Source organism: Ambystoma mexicanum, chromosome 14, assembly GCF_040938575.1.
Source record: "Ambystoma mexicanum isolate Mex_15411 chromosome 14, UKY_AmexF1_1, whole genome shotgun sequence".
Taxonomy (NCBI): domain Eukaryota; kingdom Metazoa; phylum Chordata; class Amphibia; order Caudata; family Ambystomatidae; genus Ambystoma; species Ambystoma mexicanum.
In genome coordinates, this window is record NC_090940.1 from 471,133,212 (window position 1) to 471,158,054 (window position 24,843).

Here is a 24,843-nt window from a genome sequence, read left to right on the forward strand (position 1 = left end):
TCACATCTCATGTTATAGGAAGGAAATCAGGTTTGGTATTAGAAGCATTGAGATATCGCATCTCATGCTATCGGAAGGATCTCAGGTTTGGTATTAGAGGCATTGAGATATCACATCTCATGCTATCGAAAGGGTATCAGGATTGGATTTGGAATTAGTTGGATATCCCATCTCATGCTATAGGAAGGGTCTCAGGTTGGAATGGGAAGGAGTTGGATATCACATCTCATGCTATAGGAAGGCTCTCAGGTTGGAAGGGGAAGGAGTTGGATATCACATTTCATGTTAGAGGTAGGATCTCAGGTTTGTTAGAGGCATTGAGATATCACATCTCATGCTATCAGATGGGTCTCAGGATTGTAATGGGAAGGAGTTGGATATCACATCTCGTGTTATAGGAATGATCTCAGGTTTGGTATTAGAAGAATTGAGTTATCACATCTCATGCTATCGGAAGGATCTCAGGTTTGGTATTAGAAGCATTGAGATATCACATCTCATGCTCTCAGAAGGGTCTCAGGATTGGAATGGGAAGGAGTTGGATATCACATCTCATGCTATAGGGAGGGTCTCACGTTTGGAAAGGGAAGGAGTAGGATATCACATTTCATGTTAGCGGTAGGATCTCAGGTTTGGTATTAGAGGCATTGAGATATCACATCTCATGCTATCAGAAGGGTCTCAAGATTGGAATGGGAAGGAGTTGGATATCACATCTCATGCTAAAGGGAGGGTCTCAGGTTTGGAAGGGGAAGGATTTGGATATCACATCTCATGTTATAGGAAGGATCTCAGGTTTGGTATTAGAAGCATTGAGATACATCTCATGCTAACGGAAGGGTATCAGGATTGGATTTGGAAGTAGTTGGATATCCCATCTCATGCTATAGGAAGGGTCTCAGGTTGGAATGGGAAGGTGTTGGGTATCACATCTCATGTTATAGGAAGGGTCTCAGGATTGAAATGGGAAATACTTCAATATCACATCTCATGCTATAGGAAGGCTCTCAGGTTTGGAAGGGGAAGGAGTTGGATATCACATTTCCCATCTCATGTTATAGGAAGGATCTCAGGTTTGGTATTAGAAGCATTGAGATACATCTCATGCTAACGGAAGGGTCTCAGGATTGGAATGGGAAGGAGCTGGATATCACATCTCATGCTAAAGGAAGGGTTTCAGGATTGGAATGGGAAGGAGATGGATATCATATCTCATGCTATAGGAAGGGTCTCAGGATTGGAATGGGAAGGAGTTTGATATCAAATCTCATGCCATAGGAAGGGTCTCAGGTTTGGTATTAGAAGCATTGAGATATCACATCCCATGCTATAGGAAGAGTCTCAGGATTGGAATGGGAAGGAGTTGGATATCACGTCTCATGTTAAAGGAAGGGTCTCAGGTTTGGTATTAAAAGCATTGAGATATCACATCTCATGCTATAGGAAGAGTCTCAGGATTGGAATGGGAAGGACTTGGATATCACATCTCATGCTATAGGGACGGTCTCAAGTTTGATATTAGAAGCATTGAGATAACAAATCTCATGATATGGGAAGGGTCTCAGGATTGGAATGGGAAGGAGTTGGATATCACATCTTATGATAAAGGAAGGGTCTCAGGTTTGGAAGGGGAAGGATTTGGATATCACAACTCATGTTATAGGACGGGTGTCAGGTTTGGTATTAGAAGCATTGAGATAGCAAGTCTCCTGGTATAGGAAGGGTCTCAGAATTGGAATGGGAAGGAGTTGGATATCACATCTCAAGCTATAGGAAGGGTCTCGGGATTGGAATGGGAAGGAGTTTGATATCACATCTCATGCCATAGTATGGGTCTCAGGTTTGGTAGAAGCATTGGGATATCACATCTCATGCTATCGGAAGGGTATCAGGATTGGATTTGGAAGTAGTTGGATATCCCATCTCATGCTATAGGAAGGGTCTCAGGTTGGAATGGGAAGGAGTTGGATATCACATCTCATGTTATAGGAAGGGTCTCAGGATTGGAATGGGAAGGACTTCGATATCACATCTCATGTTATAGGAAGGCTCTCAGGTTTGGAAGGGGAAGGAGTTGGATATCACATTTCATGTTAGATGTAGGATCACAGGTTTGGTATTAGAGGCATTGAGACATCACATCTCATGCTATCAGAAGGGTCTAAGGATTGGAATGGGAAGGAGTTGGATATCACATCTCACGCTAAAGGGAGGGTCTCTGGTTTGGAAGGGGAAGGATTTGGATATCACATCTCATGTTATAGGACGGGTCACACGTTTGGTATTAGAAGCATTAAGATATCACATCTCATGGTATAGGAAGGGTTTCAGGATTGGAATGGGAAGGAGTTGGAAATCATATCTCATGCTATAGGAAGGGTCTCAGGATTGGATTGGGAAGGAGTTTGATATCAAATCTCATGCCATAGGAAGGGTCTCAGGTTTGGTATTAGAAGCATTGAGATATCACATCTCATGCTATAGGAAGTGTCTGAGGATTGGAATGGGAAGGAGTCGGATATCACATCTCATGCTATAGGAAGGGTCTCACGTTTGGAAAGGGAAGGAGTAGGATATCACATTTCATGTTAGCGGTAGGATCTCAGGTTTGGTATTAGAGGCATTGAGATATCACATCTCATGCTATCAGAAGGGTCTCAAGATTGGAATGGGAAGGAGTTGGATATCACATCTCATGCTAAAGGGAGGGTCTCAGGTTTGGAAGGGGAAGGATTTGGATATCACATCTCATGTTATAGGAAGGAAATCAGGTTTGGTATTAGAAGCATTGAGATATCGCATCTCATGCTATCGGAAGGATCTCAGGTTTGGTATTAGAGGCATTGAGATATCACATCTCATGCTATCGAAAGGGTATCAGGATTGGATTTGGAATTAGTTGGATATCCCATCTCATGCTATAGGAAGGGTCTCAGGTTGGAATGGGAAGGAGTTGGATATCACATCTCATGCTATAGGAAGGCTCTCAGGTTGGAAGGGGAAGGAGTTGGATATCACATTTCATGTTAGAGGTAGGATCTCAGGTTTGTTAGAGGCATTGAGATATCACATCTCATGCTATCAGATGGGTCTCAGGATTGTAATGGGAAGGAGTTGGATATCACATCTCGTGTTATAGGAATGATCTCAGGTTTGGTATTAGAAGAATTGAGATATCACATCTCATGCTATCGGAAGGATCTCAGGTTTGGTATTAGAAGCATTGAGATATCACATCTCATGCTCTCAGAAGGGTCTCAGGATTGGAATGGGAAGGAGTTGGATATCACATCTCATGCTATAGGGAGGGTCTCACGTTTGGAAAGGGAAGGAGTAGGATATCACATTTCATGTTAGCGGTAGGATCTCAGGTTTGGTATTAGAGGCATTGAGATATCACATCTCATGCTATCAGAAGGGTCTCAAGATTGGAATGGGAAGGAGTTGGATATCACATCTCATGCTAAAGGGAGGGTCTCAGGTTTGGAAGGGGAAGGATTTGGATATCACATCTCATGTTATAGGAAGGATCTCAGGTTTGGTATTAGAAGCATTGAGATACATCTCATGCTAACGGAAGGGTATCAGGATTGGATTTGGAAGTAGTTGGATATCCCATCTCATGCTATAGGAAGGGTCTCAGGTTGGAATGGGAAGGTGTTGGGTATCACATCTCATGTTATAGGAAGGGTCTCAGGATTGAAATGGGAAATACTTCAATATCACATCTCATGCTATAGGAAGGCTCTCAGGTTTGGAAGGGGAAGGAGTTGGATATCACATTTCCCATCTCATGTTATAGGAAGGATCTCAGGTTTGGTATTAGAAGCATTGAGATACATCTCATGCTAACGGAAGGGTCTCAGGATTGGAATGGGAAGGAGCTGGATATCACATCTCATGCTAAAGGAAGGGTTTCAGGATTGGAATGGGAAGGAGATGGATATCATATCTCATGCTATAGGAAGGGTCTCAGGATTGGAATGGGAAGGAGTTTGATATCAAATCTCATGCCATAGGAAGGGTCTCAGGTTTGGTATTAGAAGCATTGAGATATCACATCTCATGCTATAGGAAGAGTCTCAGGATTGGAATGGGAAGGAGTTGGATATCACGTCTCATGTTAAAGGAAGGGTCTCAGGTTTGGTATTAAAAGCATTGAGATATCACATCTCATGCTATAGGAAGAGTCTCAGGATTGGAATGGGAAGGACTTGGATATCACATCTCATGCTATAGGGACGGTCTCAAGTTTGATATTAGAAGCATTGAGATAACAAATCTCATGATATGGGAAGGGTCTCAGGATTGGAATGGGAAGGAGTTGGATATCACATCTTATGATAAAGGAAGGGTCTCAGGTTTGGAAGGGGAAGGATTTGGATATCACAACTCATGTTATAGGACGGGTGTCAGGTTTGGTATTAGAAGCATTGAGATAGCAAGTCTCCTGGTATAGGAAGGGTCTCAGAATTGGAATGGGAAGGAGTTGGATATCACATCTCAAGCTATAGGAAGGGTCTCGGGATTGGAATGGGAAGGAGTTTGATATCACATCTCATGCCATAGTATGGGTCTCAGGTTTGGTAGAAGCATTGGGATATCACATCTCATGCTATCGGAAGGGTATCAGGATTGGATTTGGAAGTAGTTGGATATCCCATCTCATGCTATAGGAAGGGTCTCAGGTTGGAATGGGAAGGAGTTGGATATCACATCTCATGTTATAGGAAGGGTCTCAGGATTGGAATGGGAAGGACTTCGATATCACATCTCATGTTATAGGAAGGCTCTCAGGTTTGGAAGGGGAAGGAGTTGGATATCACATTTCATGTTAGATGTAGGATCACAGGTTTGGTATTAGAGGCATTGAGACATCACATCTCATGCTATCAGAAGGGTCTAAGGATTGGAATGGGAAGGAGTTGGATATCACATCTCACGCTAAAGGGAGGGTCTCTGGTTTGGAAGGGGAAGGATTTGGATATCACATCTCATGTTATAGGACGGGTCACACGTTTGGTATTAGAAGCATTAAGATATCACATCTCATGGTATAGGAAGGGTTTCAGGATTGGAATGGGAAGGAGTTGGAAATCATATCTCATGCTATAGGAAGGGTCTCAGGATTGGATTGGGAAGGAGTTTGATATCAAATCTCATGCCATAGGAAGGGTCTCAGGTTTGGTATTAGAAGCATTGAGATATCACATCTCATGCTATAGGAAGTGTCTGAGGATTGGAATGGGAAGGAGTCGGATATCACATCTCATGCTATAGGAAGGGTCTCAGGTTTGGTAGAAGCATTGAGATATCACATCTCATGCTATAGGAAGAGTCTCAGGATTGGAATGGGAAGGAGTTGGATATCACGTCTCATGTTATAGGAAGGGTCTCAGGTTTGGTAGTAGAAACATTGAGATATCAAATCTCATGCTATAGGAAGGGACGCAGGATTGGAATGGGACGGAGTTTGATATCACATCTCATGCTATAGGAAGGGTCCAGGTTTGGTATTAGAAGCATTGAGATATTGAATCTCATGCTATAGGAAGGGTCTCAGGATTGGAATGGGAAGGAGTTGGATATCACATCTCATGCCATAGGAAGGGTCTCAGGTTTGGTATAAGCATTGAGATATCACATCTCTGCTATCCGAAGGGTCTCAGGATTGGAATGGGAAGGACTTAGATATCACATCTCATGCTATAGGGAGGGTCTCAGTTTTGATATTAGAAGCATTGAGATATCACATCTCATGCTATCGGAAGGGTCTCAGGATTGGAATGAGAAGGAGCTGGATATCACATCTCATGCTAAAGGAAGGGTCTCAGGTTTGGAAGGGGAAGGATTTGGATATCACATCTCATGTTATAGGGAGGGTCTCAAGTTTGATATTAGAAGCATTGAGATAACAAATCTCATGATATGGGAAGGGTCTCAGGATTGGAATGGGAAGGAGTTGGATATCACATCTTATGATAAAGGAAGGGTCTCAGGTTTGGAAGGGGAAGGATTTGGATATCACAACTCATGTTATAGGACGGGTGTCAGGTTTGGTATTAGAAGCATTGAGATAGCAAGTCTCCTGGTATAGGAAGGGTCTCAGAATTGGAATGGGAAGGAGTTGGATATCACATCTCAAGCTATAGGAAGGGTCTCGGGATTGGAATGGGAAGGAGTTTGATATCACATCTCATGCCATAGTATGGGTCTCAGGTTTGGTAGAAGCATTGGGATATCACATCTCATGCTATCGGAAGGGTATCAGGTTGGAATGGGAAGGTGTTGGGTATCACATCTCATGTTATAGGAAGGGTCTCAGGATTGAAATGGGAAATACTTCAATATCACATCTCATGCTATAGGAAGGGTCTCAGGATTGGATTTGGAAGTAGTTGGATATCCCATCTCATGCTATAGTATGGGTCTCAGGTTTGGTAGAAGCATTGGGATATCACATCTCATGCTATAGGAAGGGTCTCAGGATTGGAATGGGAAGGAGTTTGATATCAAATCTCATGCCATAGGAAGGGTCTCAGGTTTGGTATTAGAAGCATTGAGATATCACATCTCATGCTATAGGAAGAGTCTCAGGATTGGAATGGGAAGGAGTTGGATATCACGTCTCATGTTAAAGGAAGGGTCTCAGGTTTGGTATTAAAAGCATTGAGATATCACATCTCATGCTATAGGAAGAGTCTCAGGATTGGAATGGGAAGGACTTGGATATCACATCTCATGCTATAGGGAGGGTCTCAAGTTTGATATTAGAAGCATTGAGATAACAAATCTCATGATATGGGAAGGGTCTCAGGATTGGAATGGGAAGGAGTTGGATATCACATCTTATGATAAAGGAAGGGTCTCAGGTTTGGAAGGGGAAGGATTTGGATATCACAACTCATGTTATAGGACGGGTGTCAGGTTTGGTATTAGAAGCATTGAGATAGCAAGTCTCCTGGTATAGGAAGGGTCTCAGAATTGGAATGGGAAGGAGTTGGATATCACATCTCAAGCTATAGGAAGGGTCTCGGGATTGGAATGGGAAGGAGTTTGATATCACATCTCATGCCATAGTATGGGTCTCAGGTTTGGTAGAAGCATTGGGATATCACATCTCATGCTATCGGAAGGGTATCAGGATTGGATTTGGAAGTAGTTGGATATCCCATCTCATGCTATAGGAAGGGTCTCAGGTTGGAATGGGAAGGAGTTGGATATCACATCTCATGTTATAGGAAGGGTCTCAGGATTGGAATGGGAAGGACTTCGATATCACATCTCATGTTATAGGAAGGCTCTCAGGTTTGGAAGGGGAAGGAGTTGGATATCACATTTCATGTTAGATGTAGGATCACAGGTTTGGTATTAGAGGCATTGAGACATCACATCTCATGCTATCAGAAGGGTCTAAGGATTGGAATGGGAAGGAGTTGGATATCACATCTCACGCTAAAGGGAGGGTCTCTGGTTTGGAAGGGGAAGGATTTGGATATCACATCTCATGTTATAGGACGGGTCACACGTTTGGTATTAGAAGCATTAAGATATCACATCTCATGGTATAGGAAGGGTTTCAGGATTGGAATGGGAAGGAGTTGGAAATCATATCTCATGCTATAGGAAGGGTCTCAGGATTGGATTGGGAAGGAGTTTGATATCAAATCTCATGCCATAGGAAGGGTCTCAGGTTTGGTATTAGAAGCATTGAGATATCACATCTCATGCTATAGGAAGTGTCTGAGGATTGGAATGGGAAGGAGTCGGATATCACATCTCATGCTATAGGAAGGGTCTCAGGTTTGGTAGAAGCATTGAGATATCACATCTCATGCTATAGGAAGAGTCTCAGGATTGGAATGGGAAGGAGTTGGATATCACGTCTCATGTTATAGGAAGGGTCTCAGGTTTGGTAGTAGAAACATTGAGATATCAAATCTCATGCTATAGGAAGGGACGCAGGATTGGAATGGGACGGAGTTTGATATCACATCTCATGCTATAGGAAGGGTCCAGGTTTGGTATTAGAAGCATTGAGATATTGAATCTCATGCTATAGGAAGGGTCTCAGGATTGGAATGGGAAGGAGTTGGATATCACATCTCATGCCATAGGAAGGGTCTCAGGTTTGGTATAAGCATTGAGATATCACATCTCTGCTATCCGAAGGGTCTCAGGATTGGAATGGGAAGGACTTAGATATCACATCTCATGCTATAGGGAGGGTCTCAGTTTTGATATTAGAAGCATTGAGATATCACATCTCATGCTATCGGAAGGGTCTCAGGATTGGAATGAGAAGGAGCTGGATATCACATCTCATGCTAAAGGAAGGGTTTCAGGTTTGGAAGGGGAAGGATTTGGATATCACATCTCATGTTATAGGGAGGGTCTCAAGTTTGATATTAGAAGCATTGAGATAACAAATCTCATGATATGGGAAGGGTCTCAGGATTGGAATGGGAAGGAGTTGGATATCACATCTTATGATAAAGGAAGGGTCTCAGGTTTGGAAGGGGAAGGATTTGGATATCACAACTCATGTTATAGGACGGGTGTCAGGTTTGGTATTAGAAGCATTGAGATAGCAAGTCTCCTGGTATAGGAAGGGTCTCAGAATTGGAATGGGAAGGAGTTGGATATCACATCTCAAGCTATAGGAAGGGTCTCGGGATTGGAATGGGAAGGAGTTTGATATCACATCTCATGCCATAGTATGGGTCTCAGGTTTGGTAGAAGCATTGGGATATCACATCTCATGCTATCGGAAGGGTATCAGGTTGGAATGGGAAGGTGTTGGGTATCACATCTCATGTTATAGGAAGGGTCTCAGGATTGAAATGGGAAATACTTCAATATCACATCTCATGCTATAGGAAGGGTCTCAGGATTGGATTTGGAAGTAGTTGGATATCCCATCTCATGCTATAGTATGGGTCTCAGATTTGGTAGAAGCATTGGGATATCACATCTCATGCTATAGGAAGGGTCTCAGGATTGGAATGGGAAGGAGTTTGATATCAAATCTCATGCCATAGGAAGGGTCTCAGGTTTGGTATTAGAAGCATTGAGATATCACATCTCATGCTATAGGAAGAGTCTCAGGATTGGAATGGGAAGGAGTTGGATATCACGTCTCATGTTAAAGGAAGGGTCTCAGGTTTGGTATTAAAAGCATTGAGATATCACATCTCATGCTATAGGAAGAGTCTCAGGATTGGAATGGGAAGGACTTGGATATCACATCTCATGCTATAGGGAGGGTCTCAAGTTTGATATTAGAAGCATTGAGATAACAAATCTCATGATATGGGAAGGGTCTCAGGATTGGAATGGGAAGGAGTTCGATATCACATCTTATGATAAAGGAAGGGTCTCAGGTTTGGAAGGGGAAGGATTTGGATATCACAACTCATGTTATAGGACGGGTGTCAGGTTTGGTATTAGAAGCATTGAGATAGCAAGTCTCCTGGTATAGGAAGGGTCTCAGAATTGGAATGGGAAGGAGTTGGATATCACATCTCAAGCTATAGGAAGGGTCTCGGGATTGGAATGGGAAGGAGTTTGATATCACATCTCATGCCATAGTATGGGTCTCAGGTTTGGTAGAAGCATTGGGATATCACATCTCATGCTATCGGAAGGGTATCAGGATTGGATTTGGAAGTAGTTGGATATCCCATCTCATGCTATAGGAAGGGTCTCAGGTTGGAATGGGAAGGAGTTGGATATCACATCTCATGTTATAGGAAGGGTCTCAGGATTGGAATGGGAAGGACTTCGATATCACATCTCATGTTATAGGAAGGCTCTCAGGTTTGGAAGGGGAAGGAGTTGGATATCACATTTCATGTTAGATGTAGGATCACAGGTTTGGTATTAGAGGCATTGAGACATCACATCTCATGCTATCAGAAGGGTCTAAGGATTGGAATGGGAAGGAGTTGGATATCACATCTCACGCTAAAGGGAGGGTCTCTGGTTTGGAAGGGGAAGGATTTGGATATCACATCTCATGTTATAGGACGGGTCACACGTTTGGTATTAGAAGCATTAAGATATCACATCTCATGGTATAGGAAGGGTTTCAGGATTGGAATGGGAAGGAGTTGGAAATCATATCTCATGCTATAGGAAGGGTCTCAGGATTGGATTGGGAAGGAGTTTGATATCAAATCTCATGCCATAGGAAGGGTCTCAGGTTTGGTATTAGAAGCATTGAGATATCACATCTCATGCTATAGGAAGTGTCTGAGGATTGGAATGGGAAGGAGTCGGATATCACATCTCATGCTATAGGAAGGGTCTCAGGTTTGGTAGAAGCATTGAGATATCACATCTCATGCTATAGGAAGAGTCTCAGGATTGGAATGGGAAGGAGTTGGATATCACGTCTCATGTTATAGGAAGGGTCTCAGGTTTGGTAGTAGAAACATTGAGATATCAAATCTCATGCTATAGGAAGGGACGCAGGATTGGAATGGGACGGAGTTTGATATCACATCTCATGCTATAGGAAGGGTCCAGGTTTGGTATTAGAAGCATTGAGATATTGAATCTCATGCTATAGGAAGGGTCTCAGGATTGGAATGGGAAGGAGTTGGATATCACATCTCATGCCATAGGAAGGGTCTCAGGTTTGGTATAAGCATTGAGATATCACATCTCTGCTATCCGAAGGGTCTCAGGATTGGAATGGGAAGGACTTAGATATCACATCTCATGCTATAGGGAGGGTCTCAGTTTTGATATTAGAAGCATTGAGATATCACATCTCATGCTATCGGAAGGGTCTCAGGATTGGAATGAGAAGGAGCTGGATATCACATCTCATGCTAAAGGAAGGGTCTCAGGTTTGGAAGGGGAAGGATTTGGATATCACATCTCATGTTATAGGGAGGGTCTCAAGTTTGATATTAGAAGCATTGAGATAACAAATCTCATGATATGGGAAGGGTCTCAGGATTGGAATGGGAAGGAGTTGGATATCACATCTTATGATAAAGGAAGGGTCTCAGGTTTGGAAGGGGAAGGATTTGGATATCACAACTCATGTTATAGGACGGGTGTCAGGTTTGGTATTAGAAGCATTGAGATAGCAAGTCTCCTGGTATAGGAAGGGTCTCAGAATTGGAATGGGAAGGAGTTGGATATCACATCTCAAGCTATAGGAAGGGTCTCGGGATTGGAATGGGAAGGAGTTTGATATCACATCTCATGCCATAGTATGGGTCTCAGGTTTGGTAGAAGCATTGGGATATCACATCTCATGCTATCGGAAGGGTATCAGGTTGGAATGGGAAGGTGTTGGGTATCACATCTCATGTTATAGGAAGGGTCTCAGGATTGAAATGGGAAATACTTCAATATCACATCTCATGCTATAGGAAGGGTCTCAGGATTGGATTTGGAAGTAGTTGGATATCCCATCTCATGCTATAGGAAGGGTCTCAGGTTGGAATGGGAAGGTGTTGGGTATCACATCTCATGTTATAGGAAGGGTCTCAGGATTGAAATGGGAAATACTTCAATATCACATCTCATGCTATAGGAAGGGTCTCAGGATTGGATTGGGAAGGAGTTTGATATCAAATCTCATGCCATAGGAAGGGTCTCAGGTTTGGTATTAGAAGCATTGAGATATCACATCTCATGCTATCGGAAGGGTCTCAGGATTGGAATGAGAAGGAGCTGGATATCACATCTCATGCTAAATGAAGGGTCTCAGGTTTGGAAGGGGAAGGATTTGAATATCACATCTCATGTTATAGGACGGGTCTCAGGTTTGGTATTAGAAGCATTAAGATATCACATCTCATGGTGTAGGAAGGGTTTCAGGATTGGAATGGGAAGGAGTTGGATATCATATCTCATGCTATAGGAAGGGTCTCAGGATTGGATTGGGAAGGAGTTTGATATCAAATCTCATGCCATAGGAAGGGTCTCAGGTTTGGCATTAGAAGCATTGAGATTTCACATCTCATGCTATAGGAAGTGTCTGAGGATTGGAATGGGAAGGAGTCGGATATCACATCTCATGCTATAGAAGGGTCTCAGGTTTGGTAGAAGCATTGAGATATCACATCTCATGCTATAGGAAGAGTCTCAGGATTTGAATGGGAAGGAGTTGGATATCACGTCTCATGTTATAGGAAGGGTCTCAGGTTTGGTAGTAGAAACATTGAGATATCAAATCTCATGCTATAGTAAGGGACGCAGGATTGGAATGGGACGGAGTTTGATATCACATTTCATGCTATAGGAAGGGTCCAGGTTTGGTATTAGAAGCATTGAGATATCGCATCTCATGCTATAGGAAGGGTCTCAGGATTGGAATGGGAAGGAGTTGGATATCACATCTCATGCCATAGGAAGGGTCTCAGGTTTGGTATAAGCATTGAGATATAACATCTCTGCTATCGGAAGTGTCTCAGGATTGGGATGGAAAGGGGTTGGATATCACATCTCATACTATAGGAAGGGTCTCAGGTTTGGAACGGGAAGGAGTTGGATATCCCATCTCATGTTATAGGACGGGTCTCAGGTTTGGTATTAGAAGCATTGAGATATCACATTGCATGCTGTAGGAAGGGTTTCAGGTTTGGAATGGGAAGGAATTGGATATCACATCTCATGTCATAGCAAGGATCTCAGGTTTGGTATTAGAAGCATTGAGATATCACATCTCATGCTATAGGCATGGTCTCAGGATTGGAATGGGAAGGAGTTGGATATTACATTCTTGCTATAGGAAGGGTCTCATGTTTGGAATGGGAAGGAGTTGGATACCACATATGCTATAGGAAGGGTCTCAGGTTTGGAACGGGAAGGAGTTGGATATCACATCTCATGTTATAGGAAGGGTCTCAGATTTGGTATAAGCATTGAGATATCACATCTCTGCTATCGTAAGTGTCTCAGGATTGGAATGGGAAGGAGTTGGATATGCCATCTCAGGCTATAGGAAGGGTCTCAGGTTTGGTATTAGAAGCATTGAGATATCACATCTCATGCTATAGGAAGGGTCTCAGATTGGAATGGGAAGGAGTTGGATATCACATCTTATGGTATAGGAAGGGTTTCAGGATTGGAATGGGAAGGAGTTGGAAATCATATCTCATGCTATAGGAAGGGTCTCAGGATTGGATTGGGAAGGAGTTTGATATCAAATCTCATGCCATAGGAAGGGTCTCAGGTTTGGTATTAGAAGCATTGAGATATCACATCTCATGCTATAGGAAGTGTCTGAGGATTGGAATGGGAAGGAGTCGGATATCACATCTCATGCTATAGGAAGGGTCTCAGGTTTGGTAGAAGCATTGAGATATCACATCTCATGCTATAGGAAGAGTCTCAGGATTGGAATGGGAAGGAGTTGGATATCACGTCTCATGTTATAGGAAGGGTCTCAGGTTTGGTAGTAGAAACATTGAGATATCAAATCTCATGCTATAGGAAGGGACGCAGGATTGGAATGGGACGGAGTTTGATATCACATCTCATGCTATAGGAAGGGTCCAGGTTTGGTATTAGAAGCATTGAGATATTGAATCTCATGCTATAGGAAGGGTCTCAGGATTGGAATGGGAAGGAGTTGGATATCACATCTCATGCCATAGGAAGGGTCTCAGGTTTGGTATAAGCATTGAGATATCACATCTCTGCTATCCGAAGGGTCTCAGGATTGGAATGGGAAGGACTTAGATATCACATCTCATGCTATAGGGAGGGTCTCAGTTTTGATATTAGAAGCATTGAGATATCACATCTCATGCTATCGGAAGGGTCTCAGGATTGGAATGAGAAGGAGCTGGATATCACATCTCATGCTAAAGGAAGGGTCTCAGGTTTGGAAGGGGAAGGATTTGGATATCACATCTCATGTTATAGGGAGGGTCTCAAGTTTGATATTAGAAGCATTGAGATAACAAATCTCATGATATGGGAAGGGTCTCAGGATTGGAATGGGAAGGAGTTGGATATCACATCTTATGATAAAGGAAGGGTCTCAGGTTTGGAAGGGGAAGGATTTGGATATCACAACTCATGTTATAGGACGGGTGTCAGGTTTGGTATTAGAAGCATTGAGATAGCAAGTCTCCTGGTATAGGAAGGGTCTCAGAATTGGAATGGGAAGGAGTTGGATATCACATCTCAAGCTATAGGAAGGGTCTCGGGATTGGAATGGGAAGGAGTTTGATATCACATCTCATGCCATAGTATGGGTCTCAGGTTTGGTAGAAGCATTGGGATATCACATCTCATGCTATCGGAAGGGTATCAGGTTGGAATGGGAAGGTGTTGGGTATCACATCTCATGTTATAGGAAGGGTCTCAGGATTGAAATGGGAAATACTTCAATATCACATCTCATGCTATAGGAAGGGTCTCAGGATTGGATTTGGAAGTAGTTGGATATCCCATCTCATGCTATAGTATGGGTCTCAGGTTTGGTAGAAGCATTGGGATATCACATCTCATGCTATAGGAAGGGTCTCAGGATTGGAATGGGAAGGAGTTTGATATCAAATCTCATGCCATAGGAAGGGTCTCAGGTTTGGTATTAGAAGCATTGAGATATCACATCTCATGCTATAGGAAGAGTCTCAGGATTGGAATGGGAAGGAGTTGGATATCACGTCTCATGTTAAAGGAAGGGTCTCAGGTTTGGTATTAAAAGCATTGAGATATCACATCTCATGCTATAGGAAGAGTCTCAGGATTGGAATGGGAAGGACTTGGATATCACATCTCATGCTATAGGGAGGGTCTCAAGTTTGATATTAGAAGCATTGAGATAACAAATCTCATGATATGGGAAGGGTCTCAGGATTGGAATGGGAAGGAGTTGGATATCACATCTTATGATAAAGGAAGGGTCTCAGGTTTGGAAGGGGAAGGATTTGGATATCACAACTCATGTTATAGGACGGGTGTCAGGTTTGGTATTAGAAGCATTGAGATAGCAAGTCTCCTGGTATAGGAAGGGTCTCAGAATTGGAATGGGAAGGAGTTGGATATCACATCTCAAGCTATAGGAAGGGTCTCGGGATTGGAATGGGAAGGAGTTTGATATCACATCTCATGCCATAGTATGGGTCTCAGGTTTGGTAGAAGCATTGGGATATCACATCTCATGCTATCGGAAGGGTATCAGGATTGGATTTGGAAGTAGTTGGATATCCCATCTCATGCTATAGGAAGGGTCTCAGGTTGGAATGGGAAGGAGTTGGATATCACATCTCATGTTATAGGAAGGGTCTCAGGATTGGAATGGGAAGGACTTCGATATCACATCTCATGTTATAGGAAGGCTCTCAGGTTTGGAAGGGGAAGGAGTTGGATATCACATTTCATGTTAGATGTAGGATCACAGGTTTGGTATTAGAGGCATTGAGACATCACATCTCATGCTATCAGAAGGGTCTAAGGATTGGAATGGGAAGGAGTTGGATATCACATCTCACGCTAAAGGGAGGGTCTCTGGTTTGGAAGGGGAAGGATTTGGATATCACATCTCATGTTATAGGACGGGTCACACGTTTGGTATTAGAAGCATTAAGATATCACATCTCATGGTATAGGAAGGGTTTCAGGATTGGAATGGGAAGGAGTTGGAAATCATATCTCATGCTATAGGAAGGGTCTCAGGATTGGATTGGGAAGGAGTTTGATATCAAATCTCATGCCATAGGAAGGGTCTCAGGTTTGGTATTAGAAGCATTGAGATATCACATCTCATGCTATAGGAAGTGTCTGAGGATTGGAATGGGAAGGAGTCGGATATCACATCTCATGCTATAGGAAGGGTCTCAGGTTTGGTAGAAGCATTGAGATATCACATCTCATGCTATAGGAAGAGTCTCAGGATTGGAATGGGAAGGAGTTGGATATCACGTCTCATGTTATAGGAAGGGTCTCAGGTTTGGTAGTAGAAACATTGAGATATCAAATCTCATGCTATAGGAAGGGACGCAGGATTGGAATGGGACGGAGTTTGATATCACATCTCATGCTATAGGAAGGGTCCAGGTTTGGTATTAGAAGCATTGAGATATTGAATCTCATGCTATAGGAAGGGTCTCAGGATTGGAATGGGAAGGAGTTGGATATCACATCTCATGCCATAGGAAGGGTCTCAGGTTTGGTATAAGCATTGAGATATCACATCTCTGCTATCCGAAGGGTCTCAGGATTGGAATGGGAAGGACTTAGATATCACATCTCATGCTATAGGGAGGGTCTCAGTTTTGATATTAGAAGCATTGAGATATCACATCTCATGCTATCGGAAGGGTCTCAGGATTGGAATGAGAAGGAGCTGGATATCACATCTCATGCTAAAGGAAGGGTCTCAGGTTTGGAAGGGGAAGGATTTGGATATCACATCTCATGTTATAGGGAGGGTCTCAAGTTTGATATTAGAAGCATTGAGATAACAAATCTCATGATATGGGAAGGGTCTCAGGATTGGAATGGGAAGGAGTTGGATATCACATCTTATGATAAAGGAAGGGTCTCAGGTTTGGAAGGGGAAGGATTTGGATATCACAACTCATGTTATAGGACGGGTGTCAGGTTTGGTATTAGAAGCATTGAGATAGCAAGTCTCCTGGTATAGGAAGGGTCTCAGAATTGGAATGGGAAGGAGTTGGATATCACATCTCAAGCTATAGGAAGGGTCTCGGGATTGGAATGGGAAGGAGTTTGATATCACATCTCATGCCATAGTATGGGTCTCAGGTTTGGTAGAAGCATTGGGATATCACATCTCATGCTATCGGAAGGGTATCAGGTTGGAATGGGAAGGTGTTGGGTATCACATCTCATGTTATAGGAAGGGTCTCAGGATTGAAATGGGAAATACTTCAATATCACATCTCATGCTATAGGAAGGGTCTCAGGATTGGATTTGGAAGTAGTTGGATATCCCATCTCATGCTATAGGAAGGGTCTCAGGTTGGAATGGGAAGGTGTTGGGTATCACATCTCATGTTATAGGAAGGGTCTCAGGATTGAAATGGGAAATACTTCAATATCACATCTCATGCTATAGGAAGGGTCTCAGGATTGGATTGGGAAGGAGTTTGATATCAAATCTCATGCCATAGGAAGGGTCTCAGGTTTGGTATTAGAAGCATTGAGATATCACATCTCATGCTATCGGAAGGGTCTCAGGATTGGAATGAGAAGGAGCTGGATATCACATCTCATGCTAAATGAAGGGTCTCAGGTTTGGAAGGGGAAGGATTTGAATATCACATCTCATGTTATAGGACGGGTCTCAGGTTTGGTATTAGAAGCATTAAGATATCACATCTCATGGTGTAGGAAGGGTTTCAGGATTGGAATGGGAAGGAGTTGGATATCATATCTCATGCTATAGGAAGGGTCTCAGGATTGGATTGGGAAGGAGTTTGATATCAAATCTCATGCCATAGGAAGGGTCTCAGGTTTGGCATTAGAAGCATTGAGATTTCACATCTCATGCTATAGGAAGTGTCTGAGGATTGGAATGGGAAGGAGTCGGATATCACATCTCATGCTATAGAAGGGTCTCAGGTTTGGTAGAAGCATTGAGATATCACATCTCATGCTATAGGAAGAGTCTCAGGATTTGAATGGGAAGGAGTTGGATATCACGTCTCATGTTATAGGAAGGGTCTCAGGTTTGGTAGTAGAAACATTGAGATATCAAATCTCATGCTATAGTAAGGGACGCAGGATTGGAATGGGACGGAGTTTGATATCACATTTCATGCTATAGGAAGGGTCCAGGTTTGGTATTAGAAGCATTGAGATATCGCATCTCATGCTATAGGAAGGGTCTCAGGATTGGAATGGGAAGGAGTTGGATATCACATCTCATGCCATAGGAAGGGTCTCAGGTTTGGTATAAGCATTGAGATATAACATCTCTGCTATCGGAAGTGTCTCAGGATTGGGATGGAAAGGGGTTGGATATCACATCTCATACTATAGGAAGGGTCTCAGGTTTGGAACGGGAAGGAGTTGGATATCCCATCTCATGTTATAGGACGGGTCTCAGGTTTGGTATTAGAAGCATTGAGATATCACATTGCATGCTGTAGGAAGGGTTTCAGGTTTGGAATGGGAAGGAATTGGATATCACATCTCATGTCATAGCAAGGATCTCAGGTTTGGTATTAGAAGCATTGAGATATCACATCTCATGCTATAGGCATGGTCTCAGGATTGGAATGGGAAGGAGTTGGATATTACATTCTTGCTATAGGAAGGGTCTCATGTTTGGAATGGGAAGGAGTTGGATACCACATATGCTATAGGAAGGGTCTCAGGTTTGGAACGGGAAGGAGTTGGATATCACATCTCATGTTATAGGAAGGGTCTCAGATTTGGTATAAGCATTGAGATATCACATCTCTGCTATCGTAAGTGTCTCAGGATTGGAATGGGAAGGAGTTGGATATGCCATCTCAGGCTATAGGAAGGGTCTCAGGTTTGGTATTAGAAGCATTGAGATATCACATCTCATGCTATAGGAAGGGTCTCAGATTGGAATGGGAAGGCGTTGGATATCACATCTCATGCTATATGAAGGGTCTCAGATTTGGTATTACAAGCATTGTGATATTTCATCTCATGCTATAGGAAGGGTCTCAGGATTGGAATGGGAAGGACTTAGATATCACATCTCATGCTATAGGGAGGGTCTCAGTTTTGATATTAGAAGCATTGAGATATTACATATCATGCTATCGGAAGGGTCTCAGGATTGGAATGAGAAGGAGCTGGATATCACATCTCATGCTAAAAGAAGGGTCTCAGGTTTGGAAGGGGAAGGATTTGGATATCACATCTCATGTTATAGGACGGGTCTCAGGTTTGGTATTAGAAGCATTAAGATATCACATCTCATGGTGTAGGAAGGGTTTCAGGATTGGAATGGGAAGGAGTTGGATATCATATCTCATGCTATAGGAAGGGTCTCAGGATTGGATTGGGAAGGAGTTTGATATCAAATCTCATGCCATAGGAAGGGTCTCAGGTTTGGTATTAGAAGCATTGAGATATCACATCTCATGCTATAGGAAGTGTCTGAGGATTGGAATGGGAAGGAGTCGGATATCACATCTCATGCTATAGAAGGGTCTCAGGTTTGGTAGAAGCATTGAGATATCACATCTCATGCTATAGGAAGAGTCTCAGGATTGGAATGGGAAGGAGTTGGATATCACGTCTCATGTTATAGGAAGGGTCTCAGGTTTGGTAGTAGAAACATTGAGATATCAAATCTCATGCTATAGGAAGGGACGCAGGATTGGAATGGGACGGAGTTTGATATCACATCTCATGCTATAGGAAGGGTCCAGGTTTGGTATTAGAAGCATTGAGATATCGCATCTCATGCTATAGGAAGTGTCTGAGGATTGGAATGGGAAGGAGTCGGATATCACATCTCATGCTATAGGAAGGGTCTCAGGTTTGGTAGAAGCATTGAGATATCACATCTCATGCTATAGGAAGAGTCTCAGGATTGGAATGGGAAGGAGTTGGATATCACATCTCATGCTATAGGACTGCTCTCAGGTTTGGAAGGGGAAGGAGTTGGATATCACATTTCATGTTAGAGGTAGGATCTCAGGTTTGGTATTAGAGGCATTGAGACATCACATCTCATGCTATCAGAAGGGTCTCAGGATTGGAATGGGAAGGAGTTGGATATCACATCTCACGCTAAAGGGAGGGTCTCAGGTTTGGAAGGGGAAGGATTTGGATATCACATCTCATGTTATAGGAAGGATCTCAGGTTTGGTATTAGAAGCATTGAGATATCACATCTCATGCTATCGGAAGGATCTCAGGTTTGGTATTAGAAGCATTGAGACATCACATCTCATGCTATCAGAAGGGTCTCAGGATTGGAATGGGAAGGAGTTGGATATCACATCTCATGCTAAAGGGAGGGTCTCAGGTTTGGAAGGGGAAGGATTTGGATATCACATCTCATGTTATAGGAAGGATCTCAGGTTTGGTATTAGAAGCATTGAGATATCACATCTCATGCTATAGTAAGGGTCTCAGGATTGGAATGGGAAGGAGTTGGATATCACATCTCATGCTAAAGGAAGGGTGTCAGGTTTGGTAGAAGCATTGAGATATCCCATCTCATGCTATAGGAGGGGTCTCAGGATTGGAATGGGAAGGAGTTGGATATCACATCTCATGCCATAGGAAGGGTCTCAGGTTTGGTATAAGCATTGAGATATCACATCTCTGCTATCCGAAGGGTCTCAGGATTGGAATGGGAAGGACTTAGATATCACATCTCATGCTATAGGGAGGGTCTCAGTTTTGATATTAGAAGCATTGAGATATTACATCTCATGCTATCGGAAGGGTCTCAGGATTGTAATGAGAAGGAGCTGGATATCACATCTCATGCTAAAGGAAGGGTCTCAGGTTTGGAAGGGGAAGGATTTGGATATCACATCTCATGTTATAGGACGGGTCTCAGGTTTGGTATTAGAAGCATTAAGATATCACATCTCATGCTATAGGAAGTGTCTGAGGATTGGAATGGGAACGAGTCGGATATCACATCTCATGCTATAGAAGAGTCTCAGGTTTGGTAGAAGCATTGAGATATCACATCTCATGCTATAGGAAGAGTCTCAGGATTGGAATGGGAAGGAGTTGGATATCACGTCTCATGTTATAGGAAGGGTCTCAGGTTTGGTAGTAGAAACATTGAGATATCAAATCTCATGCTATAGGAAGGGACGCAGGATTGGAATGGGACGGAGTTTGATATCACATCTCATGCTATAGGAAGGGTCCAGGTTTGGTATTAGAAGCATTGAGATATTGCATCTCATGCTATAGGAAGGGTCTCAGGATTGGAATGGGAAGGAGTTGGATATCACATCTCATGCCATAGGAAGGGTCTCAGGTTTGGTATAAGCATTGAGATATCACATCTCTGCTATCCGAAGGGTCTCAGGATTGGAATGGGAAGGACTTAGATATCACATCTCATGCTATAGGGAGGGTCTCAGTTTTGATATTAGAAGCATTGAGATATCACATCTCATGCTATCGGAAGGGTCTCAGGATTGGAATGAGAAGGAGCTGGATATCAAATCTCATGCTAAAGGAAGGGTCTCAGGTTTGGAAGGGGAAGGATTTGGATATCACATCTCATGTTATAGGACGGGTCTCAGGTTTGGTATTAGAAGCATTAAGATATCACATCTCATGGTGTAGGAAGGGTTTCAGGATTGGAATGGGAAGGAGTTGGATATCATATCTCATGCTATAGGAAGGGTCTCAGGATTGGATTGGGAAGGAGTTTGATATCAAATCTCATGCCATAGGAAGGGTCTCAGGTTTGGTATTAGAAGCATTGAGATATCACATCTCATGCTATCGGAAGGGTCTCAGGATTGGAATGAGAAGGAGCTGGATATCACATCTCATGCTAAATGAAGGGTCTCAGGTTTGGAAGGGGAAGGATTTGAATATCACATCTCATGTTATAGGACGGGTCTCAGGTTTGGTATTAGAAGCATTAAGATATCACATCTCATGGTGTAGGAAGGGTTTCAGGATTGGAATGGGAAGGAGTTGGATATCATATCTCATGCTATAGGAAGGGTCTCAGGATTGGATTGGGAAGGAGTTTGATATCAAATCTCATGCCATAGGAAGGGTCTCAGGTTTGGCATTAGAAGCATTGAGATTTCACATCTCATGCTATAGGAAGTGTCTGAGGATTGGAATGGGAAGGAGTCGGATATCACATCTCATGCTATAGAAGGGTCTCAGGTTTGGTAGAAGCATTGAGATATCACATCTCATGCTATAGGAAGAGTCTCAGGATTGGAATGGGAAGGAGTTGGATATCACGTCTCATGTTATAGGAAGGGTCTCAGGTTTGGTAGTAGAAACATTGAGATATCAAATCTCATGCTATAGGAAGGGACGCAGGATTGGAATGGGACGGAGTTTGATATCACATTTCATGCTATAGGAAGGGTCCAGGTTTGGTATTAGAAGCATTGAGATATCGCATCTCATGCTATTGGAAGGGTCTCAGGATTGGAATGGGAAGGAGTTGGATATCACATCTCATGCCATAGGAAGGGTCTCAGGTTTGGTATAAGCATTGAGATATAACATCTCTGCTATCGGAAGTGTCTCAGGATTGGGATGGAAAGGGGTTGGATATCACATCTCATACTATAGGAAGGGTCTCAGGTTTGGAACGGGAAGGAGTTGGATATCCCATCTCATGTTATAGGACGGGTCTCAGGTTTGGTATTAGAAGCATTGAGATATCACATCGCATGCTGTAGGAAGGGTTTCAGGTTTGGAATGGGAAGGAATTGGATATCACATCTCATGTCATAGCAAGGATCTCAGGTTTGGTATTAGAAGCATTGAGATATCACATCTCATGCTATAGGCATGGTCTCAGGATTGGAATGGGAAGGAGTTGGATATTACATTCTTGCTATAGGAAGGGTCTCATGTTTGGAATGGGAAGGAGTTGGATACCACATATGCTATAGGAAGGGTCTCAGGTTTGGAACGGGAAGGAGTTGGATATCACATCTCATGTTATAGGAAGGGTCTCAGGTTTGGTATAAGCATTGAGATATCACATCTCTGCTATCGTAAGTGTCTCAGGATTGGAATGGGAAGGAGTTGGATATGCCATCTCAGGCTATAGGAAGGGTCTCAGGTTTGGTATTAGAAGCATTGAGATATCACATCTCATGCTATAGGAAGGGTCTCAGATTGGAATGGGAAGGAGTTGGATATCACATCTCATGCTATATGAAGGGTCTCAGATTTGGTATTACAAGCATTGTGATATTTCATCTCATGCTATAGGAAGGGTCTCAGGATTGGATTGGGAAGGAGTCGGATATCACATCTCATGCTATAGGAAGGGTTTCAGGTTTGGAATGGGAAGGACTTGTATACCACATCTCTTGCTATAGGAAGGGCCTCAGGTTTGGTATGAGAAACATTGAGATATCACATCTCATGGTATGGGAAGGGTCTCAGGATTCGAATGGGAAGGAGTTGGATATCACATCTCATGCCATAGGAAGGGTCTCAGGTTTGGTAGAAGCATTGAGATATCACATCTCATGCTATCAGAAGGGTCTCAGGATTGGATTGGGAAGGAGTTGGATATCCCATATCATGCTATAGGAAGGGTCTCAGGTTTGGTATTAGAAGCATTGAGATATCACGTCTCATGCTATAGGAAGGGTCTCAGGATTGGAATGGGAAGGAGTTGGATATCACATTTCATGTTAGAGGTAGGATCTCAGGTTTGTTAGAGGCATTGAGATATCACATCTCATGCTATCAGAAGGGTCCCAGGGTTGGAATGGGAAGGAGTTGGATATCACATCTCATGCCAAAGGGAGGGTCTCAGGTTTGGAAGGGGAAGGATTTGGATATCACATCTCGTGTTATAGGAAGGATCTCAGGTTTGGTATTAGAAGCATTGAGATATCACATCGCATGCTGTAGGAAGGGTTTCAGGTTTGGAATGGGAAGGAATTGGATATCACATCTCATGTCATAGCAAGGATCTCAGGTTTGGTATTAGAAGCATTGAGATATCACATCTCATGCTATAGGCATGGTCTCAGGATTGGAATGGGAAGGAGTTGGATATTACATTCTTGCTATAGGAAGGGTCTCATGTTTGGAATGGGAAGGAGTTGGATACCACATATGCTATAGGAAGAGTCTCAGGTTTGGAACGGGAAGGAGTTGGATATCACATCTCATGTTATAGGAAGGGTCTCAGGTTTGGTATAAGCATTGAGATATCACATCTCTGCTATCGTAAGTGTCTCAGGATTGGAATGGGAAGGAGTTGGATATGCCATCTCAGGCTATAGGAAGGGTCTCAGGTTTGGTATTAGAACCATTGAGATATCACATCTCATGCTATAGGAAGGGTCTCAGATTGGAATGGGAAGGAGTTGGATATCACATCTCATGCTATATGAAGGGTCTCAGATTTGGTATTACAAGCATTGTGATATTTCATCTCATGCTATAGGAAGGGTCTCAGGATTGGATTGGGAAGGAGTCGGATATCACATCTCATGCTATAGGAAGGGTTTCAGGTTTGGAATGGGAAGGATTTGTATACCACATCTCTTGCTATAGGAAGGGCCTCAGGTGTGGTATGAGAAACATTGAGATATCACATCTCATGGTATGGGAAGGGTCTCAGGATTCGAATGGGAAGGAGTTGGATATCACATCTCATGCCATAGGAAGGGTCTCAGGTTTGGTAGAAGCATTGAGATATCACATCTCATGCTATCAGAAGGGTCTCAGGATTGGATTGGGAAGGAGTTGGATATCCCATATCATGCTATAGGAAGGGTCTCAGGTTTGGTATTAGAAGCATTGAGATATCACGTCTCATGCTATAGGAAGGGTCTCAGGATTGGAATGGGAAGGAGTTGGATATCACATTTCATGGTAGAGGTAGGATCTCAGGTTTGTTAGAGGCATTGAGATATCACATCTCATGCTATCAGAAGGGTCCCAGGGTTGGAATGGGAAGGAGTTGGATATCACATCTCATGCCAAAGGGAGGGTCTCAGGTTTGGAAGGGGAAGGATTTGGATATCACATCTCGTGTTATAGGAAGGATCTCAGGTTTGGTATTAGAAGAATTGAGATATCACATCTCATGCTATCGGAAGGATCTCAGGTTTGGAATTAGAAGCATTGAGATATCACATCTCATGCTCTCAGAAGGATCTCAGGATTGGAATGGGAAGGAGTTGGATATCACATCTCATGCTATAG